Genomic DNA, 10826 nt, shown 5'->3' on the forward strand with positions numbered 1-10826 from the left:
GGCTTTGGGGATACCAGAAATCATCACGGGGTCACTGGGAAGCAACATGGAAGGCACACTGCAGAAGTGACATAGAGGGGGGCATGGAAGGGACACACGGGGAGGTGATACGTAGGGACACAGAGAGGAACAGGGGGACAGACATGAGCAGGGGACACGGGAGGGGATGCATGAGGATCCTGCTGACACATTGAGGAGAAACTGACATGGAGCCAGAACCTTGTCACGTGATAACATTTTGTTTAAACAAAACCATCTTTGTAAAACAAAACTCTCTTCCCGTTTTCACTGGCCACCTCCTCCCCCAGACCCCAGGATGTCCTCAGCACGTCCCCAGCACGCCCCCAGTGCTGACCTCCATTTTGTCCCTGACATCCCCAGCCAACGTTTGGGAAGTGGTACGAACTTCTGGACACCAGAACGAGCTATCGTGGAAATTATAGGGGCTCAAACAAACCTGAGTTTTTCTGTATGGTTCCCCATAAGAGATTGCTTTAAAAAACAAGCAACTGTGAAATCTACCACATCCATGCGCTGTGCAGGGTGGAGCGAAGGAGGCGCAGGAGCAGCCAGAGGGGTCGGCAGTGGTAGTTCTGGTGGTGCAACAGCAGGCAGCAGCAAAGGCCGGCCCTGCAGCTCGGAGAGCTGCCCGAGGGATGGCAGCAGCCCCCACAGTGGGTCGGGGGGGTCCAGGCAGCAGCCCGTGCTTCCTCGCTGACCTCCTGCTGTACTGTGGGAAGTCGGGGAGCTGGGCAATGAAGCAAGGAGGGGCAGGGCTGCTGGAGACATCAGGGCTTTGTGGCTCTGTGGCACTGATCCATACAATGAGTTGTTCTCTTTCCTGGCTGTCTACTTCCCCAGCAGCTCGTCCTGAAGCAGGTCACCCTTCAAGTATTTCTCTCTGACTTTGGAACCATCCTGGTTCTCCTGGGGATCCTCGAGAGCACCTGCCACGTCTGAAACAGCCAGAGCATCCCCCCAAACGGTGACAGCTGCCTTGCTACACCCACTCTGTGCAGACACCCACCCGCCAGCTCTGCGTCCTCAAACTCACCGCTGATCCAGGTGAGCAGCTCCTCAGTTTCCACGATACCATCCAACACATCTGAGCTGGTCACCACTGCTAGAAATGAGTCACTGGTTCAATTTTACTTACACAAAAACACATGTTGGAGAAGCAGAGCTCAAGCATTCTCGTTGGACATCTGAACTCTTACCCATCATGAGCAGAGGGTGAGAAATCTTACTCAGAATCCACAACGATGCTTCCATGCTGGTTGCGTTCCATGCCACAGAATGGCCAAAAACTCTGTCAGCCAAGCACTGGCAGAAAACAAGAGTACACATTTTTAGCATTTCATCATGAATTAAAAGTATAGACTCAGTTTACTATTAAAATTAAAAGGGAAAAAAACATCTCTATACACATATATGTTAGTCTCCAAGTTGCCAGGCATCAGTTTTCAATGGAGAAAAGCCACATTTGACATCTGCTTCTATAGCAGAGTCCATCTGGCTTTTAAAAGTTATTCTGTTGAGGATAAAGACGTGAACATAGACTAGAACCTCCTCTCGCTCTCATAATAGGAGCGACTTGGTGCCATCTCTTTGAAGAGGGATGATGGGGACTCTCCCAAGTCCCCTTGGCTCTGACAGATGTGGTGGCCACGTTCCTCAGAGCCCTGGGACCCCGAGAGCCTCATTTTCCAATGCAGTGCTCTCTTCCAGTGACACACAGAGCAGAGCAAAGCACATGATTTTGCTGCATGTGAAAGGTGTAGATAAGTGGGAAGCCAGAGAGGAGACTTTTTCCTTCCAACGTGCTCTCCTTTAGATCCCTGGTGGGAATAGAAAGGGTTTTTGGGAGGCGCTGGGAGCAAGACACTGCAGCTGGGCGACTTGTAGGGAAGGGATAAAGAGAAGCAGAGAAATGGCTGCCTGCCCTCAGCGTTCTAACCTGAAATCCTCCCCAGGGTATGCATCTAGGAGAAGAACTGTCCTGTTATTTGAGAAGTTTCTCTTGTACAGAAAATCACTGGCTGTTGGACCACAGGGAAAGAGATGGAAGAAAATGCAAGAAAGGTCTTGTACCAGGTCAGGTGTAGATTATCCTGATATTACAAGTAGAATAGGAGGGAATATCACAACTGTTTCCAAGAAGCTATTATCACATCGCCCACCCCCATTGCTCATTACTGTGACTTGTAGTGGACTTTCCAAGTCACAGTCTGAACCAATACATGAGCACGAGTGCCTGGGCACGAGAGCACGAGGAGCTGGGATTGTTCAGTCTGGAGAACAGAATACTCTGGGGAAACCTGATGTGGCCTTCCAGTAATTAAATGGGAACTTATAAGCAGGAGGGAAGGGTGGTGCTATAAAGACTATAAACTAGGAAGACTACAATGTCTTGAACCTCAACAAAATAATTTCAAAAGTCAGATGGACACTGTCATAGAAGCTTGTTACATGAGAGCAAATCTGACTACAGGAAAATCAAAACCCTTTCGTGGTGACTTTGGTAAGTAACGTGCAGAAAACACAACAGGCATAATGTGTCCTGATTAAAAACCAAAACAAACAGAAAAGGACAGGTGCCTGTGTCAGATGTCCATGGCAGCAGAGGATCTTCCAGAAGAAGGAGGCAGCAGAACCTTATGCTCACACTGCAGTACAGGAGCAGAAAACTACTGGGAAGTTCTGGGTTCCTCCCGGGAAGGCAAAACTGCACAGAGATGCTCCAGCTGGGTTTGGCAGTGCCCTCCCACCCTCAGATTTCCTGCACACAGCTTCACGCCCCTTCCCTTCACCCTGTCCTACCTCAGAGACCCAAGGAGCACTGCTTTGGTACAAAGCACAGCAGTGTCGCGTTAAAATGCAAGTTGTGTTTTCATTGTCAGGGGTATTACAGCCCAAAACTTGGAGCACTGCCTCCAAAAACCGTGCCAGGATGGCGGCTTGGTGCTCCAAAGCTGCAGAGGTTCTACTCTGGACCAGTAGGAGTGCAGCAGCTCATGGAATGCTACAGGACAAATCAGGCCATGCGCTCTTTGTCGATGTCTAATTGTGGCTGTTTCTTATTGACTACAACCAAACTAGGAATGCCGAGTTGGGCGGCACTCGGAACGCTGCCCTGCAACGCCGCACGCTGCAGCGCTGCCTGCTGATGCTCGTCCTCTCAGTTGTTCAGCTTCAGCTTCTGCATCATCTCCACCAGGCTGTTCATGGCGGAGCACTGGAAAGAAACAAGGCAAGGAAACAGGACAGGAACAATCTGGGGAGATCTCCTTAAGCAAGGCTGATCAGGACACTTGCAGAACGACCCCATGCAGCACAGCACATTCCTGCCATTCAGGTCACTGGCGTTACTTCCCACAGCAGCTGCCTATGCTAAGATTCATGCTCTGCTGGGGGAACGAGGTTTCCAAGGTCACAGTGCCAGACATGGCAAGGCTCTTTATGGCAGCAAAACCCTACGGCCGTTACCAACAGTGCCCTTCTCAAGCCGGAGGAAGGCACCCAAGCTCCCCTGGGCAGCTCTCACTGACAGCGTGATTTCCTCAGACACACAGCGGGGTGTTTTTCTGTGCCATCACTGCCCTCAGGACATTACAGCATCTTTCACGGCTGTCAGACAGAGGCACTGAGAGCAACAAGAGCCGTGTCTGCGCTCACCAAGGACTCACCTCTGCATGTGCAGCTGCAGCTCTGAGGGAAGCCTTCTTCAGTTGCCCTCTCCTCTCTTTTTGTCGTTGTCTTCTTGCTATAAAGCAAGAATAAAAATGAATTCATTCTGTCAGCAGCAGAACTGTGTAAACAGGGTACCACAAAAGCAGAAGGCAGAAAAAAGACAGGGGAAATTTGAGCAGGAAGCCTCTCAGTGAATGACATTTCCAGGGTGACAAACAGAAAACCACCATGCAGTTAAAGAGACAGGGTTACATACTGTGGCACCTCACTGCCTTGGGACTTTGGAGGCTTCAACTCTTTTCCCCTCTGCAGAGAAGGAAAAAGCAAAGCCAATCCTGTGCAGCCTCAGTGTGCTTGATAAGGGCAGCACCTGCCCTGCAGGGCGATAGCACAGCACCTGCTTACCTCTCAGCTTGGAGCTCTGTGCTGCAGCAGGCCCAGGCTGTGCTGCTGGAGCCGGCACGCTGCCTCCGCTCTCAGCCCTCGCTCTTTTGCAGGCAGGCAGCTGCGCTGCTGTTTGCTGCTCTGCTTCCAAGCCCTTGCGTTTAGATCCAGCCAGGGACTTGGAGACGGAGCGGGGGCACGCGGCAGGGGCAGGTCTTCCCCCTGAGCTGGGACCTGCTGATGGAGGAAGCCCTCCAGCCTGGAGACGAGCTCTCTCAGAAAGGACCTCCTGCACCGCTTTCGCGTAGATCTTGGCACTGGGCTCAGCACCTCTGTCTGGCAAGAAAAGAGAAGCAAGAAAATACGAGAGTGCAATACTGCTTTCAGTCTGCAGAATGGGCCACAGTGCTGGGACATCTCATCTGGAGTGCTCACGGACCACTTTCTTTTTTTTTTTCCTTTTTTATTAAAAAAAAAAAAAAAAGAAAAAAATTACTTCCATACTGTTGGAACTGTATTGTTAATAGGCTGTGATTCCCATCCTACTCACCCCCTAAATGCACGATTTCTAATAAACACAATTTAGTGAAGTAAGTGTAGATGGAAGCAGTTTTAATTAACGCACCTTTATCAGTGTCTGACTTTAGAAATATATAGAGCAGAGTGTTAATGCATGTACCCTGATGCAAGTACAGTGACCAGAAAGTAGCTCACTTTAGTTTTGATGGAGTACAAGGGAGTATGCTGCTGAATATTGAAGGCAGTGAGATACAAATTTGTAACAAACTAGAAGTCTGATTAGAGAAGTGCACTTGCTATTCTAGAAAGGCTTGATTTACTTAGAACATAGATAAAAACACAACCACAATATAAATTAGAATGTAGGCCAAACAACAGAAGGGCAGATGCTGCAACACTGACAAAGTTTAAGCGTGTGCCACTTTTGTTGAGAGGAGCAGGGTATGAAGGTATACATGTAGGACACATAGATTAGTTAACAGTAAGAGACTTTATGTGTGTTTTTGCTTCCATTATATTTATTACTTTGTGAATGTTAGACTTCTTTTATTGTTTCATTATATTTATGTATAAAACAGGTTGACTATGCTTTTTTAAAATAAATAAGCAAAAAAAGTCTGTGTGAATGCCTCTGTCAGCTTTTGTAGGAAGTTACCAGTGAAGAGCTGGTATGGTGCTTTTTGTTTTTTTTTAAATAAAACTGTTTAGACCAGTCAGCATCAGAGACAGTAACTGTGTTTTTACTTTAACAGATGGAACACTTCATAAATCCTCAAGCAATGTGTCCTGACTACTTACATATGAGTTCAGATTATTCTTATTTTTTTAACTAGCTATAGGTACTAGCACAGAAACTGGCATGGGCAACAGACGCACTTAACTATAAGTTGCATTACAAAAGATCTGTTTTTTGTTCGTTGTTTTTAAATATATACTTTTTTTTTTTTTTAATTAAACTTCATTCTTCTCCCCACAAATGGTTGGTCCTTGACTGGGACTGTTCTTCTTACTGAAGAGCCATTTGGTTCCACAGAAAATGGAATATGCCTTGAATTCCCTCTAGGTGCTGTGCCTTTGCAGCAGCATTTCTTTTCAAAACTCTGGCAATAGTCATTAAAATCAGTGAGGACTATATGGAAATTAGTGAGAAATTGGGTTTGAAATTATTAAGCAGTGGTCAAAACTCAACAATGCACTGAAATGTGTTTGAAGTTCATAATGCTTGGGTTGTTCCTTGGTCCTTGTGAAGATGTTTCTGAAAAATGTAATGCCTCGTATCTTTTTTGATCATCACTGAGTTACAACTCTGGGTTTGTCTTTTCATTTTGGACACAAAATTAATCCACAAACGTTGCTCAATTTAACAGGCTCCTATTTCTCTCTTACCTTCTAAATGCATCTCATGCACTCAAATAGGCTCCAGATGATCTCTTAGAAATATTATGAAACTATAATTAGGTACAATGGTGGGTATTTCTTACTGTGGTTATGACTGGTAGCAGTATATAATACAGTTAACCAGATACTTTAAAACTAACGATACAAAAATCTAGTTTATTGCTTTTGTAACTAAATTTCTATACTTAGAGAGTCAATGCAAAGGGGAAATTGTATTTAATTTATTCCACATGGAAAATCTGCATGGCCATTCATAAAGAAGTATTCTATTTTGGTGGGAAAAAAAAGTACAAAATCCCTGAAATTTTTAATGTTACATCATGTGATTTACATGTAGAGGATTGTTAGCTGATGAATTCAGGGGAAGACACTGCTACGTGCTCTACTCCAGCTGAACTTACACCATGCTCACTACAGGTGTGCCAAATGCAAAACTGTACATAGTTAATCAAAGATTGAAACAGCACTCATTGTCAGTTATTGTCCTATGTACTAAGGTTCACACAGCAGATAAATCATTAATTTTAAGAGTTAAGGAGACACGTTTCCTGTTAAATCTGTGAATTCTTCTGGAATGAATTTATAGTCCTCTTCTACCCTTCCAGCCAAAGGTCATTCCAAATGCTATGCGTGGAATTTGTCTGAAGGGTAAGGAGTCCAACAAGAAAGGAAAAGCTGAAGCTCTTATACATTGCTCCCAGTGTGACAACAGTGGTAAGTATCTGCATGCTCTAACTGGATTCCTAAGAGAGAATCTCTGACAGATTTTTGGTGGAAGTATCTGTACTTGTGTACGACAGTTCTGTTGCCTGTTCTCTCCTTCATTGAAGCTTCCTATTTAATGTTACGTGTACTGACACGTTCAGTGCACTATCAGATCTCACCAGGAGGTGAGCTCGGCTTCAGCTTCTGTAAAAGCAGTCTAAATAATTTACATTTCATTTCAGACATAGTAATAATATTGGTTTTAATCTACGCCACCCTTCTTGCCTTGCTATGACCCCGGAGCTTGTTGCTATGATTAAGACTTACCCTTGGCAATGTATGGAGTGTAAAACATGCATTACGTGTGGGCAGCCTCATCATGAAGAAGAAATGATGTTCTGTGATGTATGTGACCGTGGTTATCACACTTTTTGTGTGGGGCTTGACGCTTTTCCCTCAGGTTATAAAGATTTAATTGCTCTCTTCCCACCTCCTCTGAGTCCTGGGGATTCTGTCAGAATAGTTGTGTTGCTTTTGAAAGAAGTTTAAAAGCAGTGTGAAGGGTCAGAATGAACAACAGCGTTGGAAAGCATCCGGTAGGGTCCCATTTTTTTCATAAGCTTTATTTCTGTATATTTAGTTGTGCACAGTTTAACCTGGCAATTCCTGAATAGGAAATGTAATTGCCTTTTACAACAAAATCCAGACCCACTTGGAGCTATTTTGTTTTAAATATACATTTCCACAGAATACTGAGAATAATGATCTCTTTTCTTAAAAGAAACCTGTAAAGACACCTGTATTGCTGCATATTGCTGGAATACAGCTTTCACATTAATAAAGTGTGCTATTATTTTAAATTTCTAAATTAAAAAGTATGCTTAAGATAGTATTTGTAAACACCTTTTTAAACACCTTTCCTTGCCCTTTTTATTCTTAGATGTCATATCTGGAAGTGAGTTATCTAAATTTCAGGCAGCTTGTACCTTTGAATCACCTGCTCATTGCTATCTCCTGGCCAACTCAAGGCCCTGTAAAGAAAACTTCAGAGGCATAACTGGTAGCAGCACTGCTTTTCACATGATACTAAATCCATGCTGTATTTGTGGTGATGTATTCAGCGACAGTATTCCCTGTAACTACTACCTCAAATATATATTCCCATTTGGGAAAGCACTAGAGCTTGCTCTCATGTCAGTCCGGGTTCTGTGGCTGATTCAGCTTTCATTCTGACTTAAGGAGAGAATCTGAGCAAAATAGCTAATATTGCTACAAAACTTTAAAATGAGCAAAGCAGCTCTTGAGATTCCAGCTGTTGTAATATAAATAGTTAATATTCCTGCTCTTTGCTCAAGCTGTTACTGTTCCCTCCATTAACAGGTTTTAGTACAAGGTCTGGTGTTGAGCCCCTGCCAGCACTTTAATCTGTGCTGCCCAGCTGCACTGAAATAACTCACAATGGTTTGGGAAACAAGCCCTCCTAGCCTGTGGCACAATAGCAACATTCTTAACTGCTATCCTCTTCTGCTGTAACCACCCATAACCTTGAACTGCGGTCATTCCTATGAAAACCCAATTTGTAACCTTGTAGTTTGTCATTTCTTTTCTAAGAACCACTGCCTTAGCAGTGCTGGCCCTTCTTGAGAACCGCAAGTGTTGAAGTAACCAACTGTTACATGCAGTGAGTCTGCAAGGGATGGTGAATTGTACATGCTGCTTTCTGCACCTTTTAGAAAAGATACTTCACATTTTAAAGAAGAGCTGGTTTTATGCATTAAACAAAGTGCTACAGGTTGCTGAGAACCTGTTGAAATGGTGAAAGGTGCATAACTAGATGAGTGAATACAAAAAAGGTAGTTTCCCATTAATTGATAACTTTCTTTTTGTAGGTCACTGGATTTGTGATTGTTGTCAGACTCTCCCAGCCCCAGAAGAGGAAGAAGGGGCAAAAACAGCAAGGAAGGCTAAACTTCCCTAAAAAACCTTGCTGTTTCAAAATGTAACTGCACAAATTGAAGTGATACTTTGGTGCTATTTAACCAACCACTTTTAAGAGGAACAGTACCACTGCGTTTTTCTTTTTATCCAATAAACTTTTAATTTTGGCTATATAACCATTTTTGTGAGACAAGTCTCTCATCACGTCCTGTCAGCTATCTAGACAAAAAAGTCAAACTCCTGTTCGAAAAGAAAAAGCTTTATATAATGAAATTTAAATGGTACATGCACCATTTGTATAAAATTACAGTACCACACTTATTTATTTCTGTGTACTCATCTGTAAGCTCTGTGAAAAGAAAATTACAGAGCAATTTAAATACATACTATTTGCATAGCAATTAATTTGAAAGACTCAAACAAGGCAAAAAGTACTCCTGGAAAAGACTAACTTTGAGGGAAAAAGTGAACACAATCTGACTTTCTTACAATATTCTGAAAATTCCTTTCAGCAAAAATTTTCTTTGCAAACTAATGAATTATTGATATAAATTTACAGGGGAAAAAAAGGGGCTGTAAACATTAAAAAAAAATCTCAAAAAGCTATAAAAGGGAGATGTAAGAAAATACCTCTCAGGCTTAAGGTACTATATACTGCATTGCTTTTAATGAAGAATGAGAATGTTCTACTGACAAGTAACAACAGCTGAAGGCTTTCCCTCCCTACTGTAATACTGAAGTAACATGCACTTGATTCAGGTCATGGATTTGCAGAGGTGGTGACTGGACAGGCCTCTGCTTACAGATGACTGATGCACAGCACAAGCAGTCAAAGTATAGCCCCTCTATCCCCTTATTCGGCTGGTTTTTTTTCTTCCTTCACCCTACATCCCTCAACTTCGGTATGCTTCAAAGCCATTGCTTGTTAGTTATACTGAAGGTAACCTGTCAAAAGAGGAGGATTCATTTTTAAATATGCTCCAAATTGAGGGGGCACTACAGAGCAGCAGTTTGTATTCCACTCTTTATCAAGAAACTAATGACAGAAAATCATTAAAAGTTAATTTTTCCTAAGCAACTGTTTAGGGATCCCCAGCTCTACATTCAGTTTTAAGCCCTGATCTCTGAAGAATATTGCAAATAGCACAGTTGCTGCTCATTTTACTTTTAGGGGAAAAAAAACTTACAATATAAAATTAAATATGGCTTTTTTTCTCCCCACCACTTTCCTTCTGATTTACGAAAAGTAAACTGAATACTTCAGGAAACAATACAGAGTATTAAATATTATAGAAAGTTATTCATGTTCAATTTCACAAACTGAAATGTGATTTAGTCCATCATGTATCAATTTAAAAAAGAATTTCAAGTATTACCTTCAAGATTCCAATAAGTATAGTCCAGAAAACAGACTCTTCATCCTGAGATTCATCTTCTGTAGAGTGCGAGTATTTCTGGCTTGCCTCCATCTCCTCTGGATTGTAGGAAGCCTCGCCAAGTGGATGCTGTACGACTGTTTGATCATAGTAGACTTTCATTTCAAACTCACTCTCCTGGTGGGAGGAATGCCCATAAATCCCTATTCCCACTGGTCGGCAGAAGTGTGCTGCTACGTGGACAACGTCTTGGCCACAAGTAACAGCCTGTAACTCGTACTCATCAAAGCTGGGGTGAAGAGTCATATCGGATACATACAAATCCGCATCACCTTTTCAACTCTGCATCTGAAGTACTATCTTTCCCTCATGATTTAGTCTCAAGTAGCTGCAGTTTCCTGCTCCAATCTGGCCTTGAACAACATGAAGAAGAATCCATTCTTCAGGTACATCCTCTTCCTCAAAGGTATTTACCAAACATAGTACTCGAGCTGCCACAAATACTATCAGGATTCTCCTCCCACGTGCTGCCATGGCTCTTACATTTTATTCTGATTCTTCCTATTGTCAAGTCCAGTACTCTGTGAATACAAAACGATTTAGAGTTAGTATATTTAATTCCTGGATGGAATCAGTTTTTGTTCACACCAAATCAAGCAACTTCAATAAAAGCTGGTTATTTACTGAGAAAACACAACGCGCTAAATGATGTGTGGATTGTTTCTCTGCCCAAAATGGCATATTGTCACTGAAGAAGCGTGTGTGCACTTTCATCAAGTTTTTGTTACCATATGAACGCTCAGCTCTTTACAGCAC

At 43.0% G+C, this 10826-nt stretch overlaps 1 pseudogene; it reads right to left on the reverse strand.

The window, feature by feature from the left end:
• Positions 1-9586: 9586 nt before the first annotated feature.
• Positions 9587-10826, reverse strand: part of LOC125685469 (UPF0669 protein C6orf120 homolog) — a 31441-nt pseudogene continuing 30201 nt past the window's right edge.

This window comes from Lagopus muta, chromosome 28 (genome assembly GCF_023343835.1).
Source record: "Lagopus muta isolate bLagMut1 chromosome 28, bLagMut1 primary, whole genome shotgun sequence".
Lineage (NCBI taxonomy): Eukaryota > Metazoa > Chordata > Aves > Galliformes > Phasianidae > Lagopus > Lagopus muta.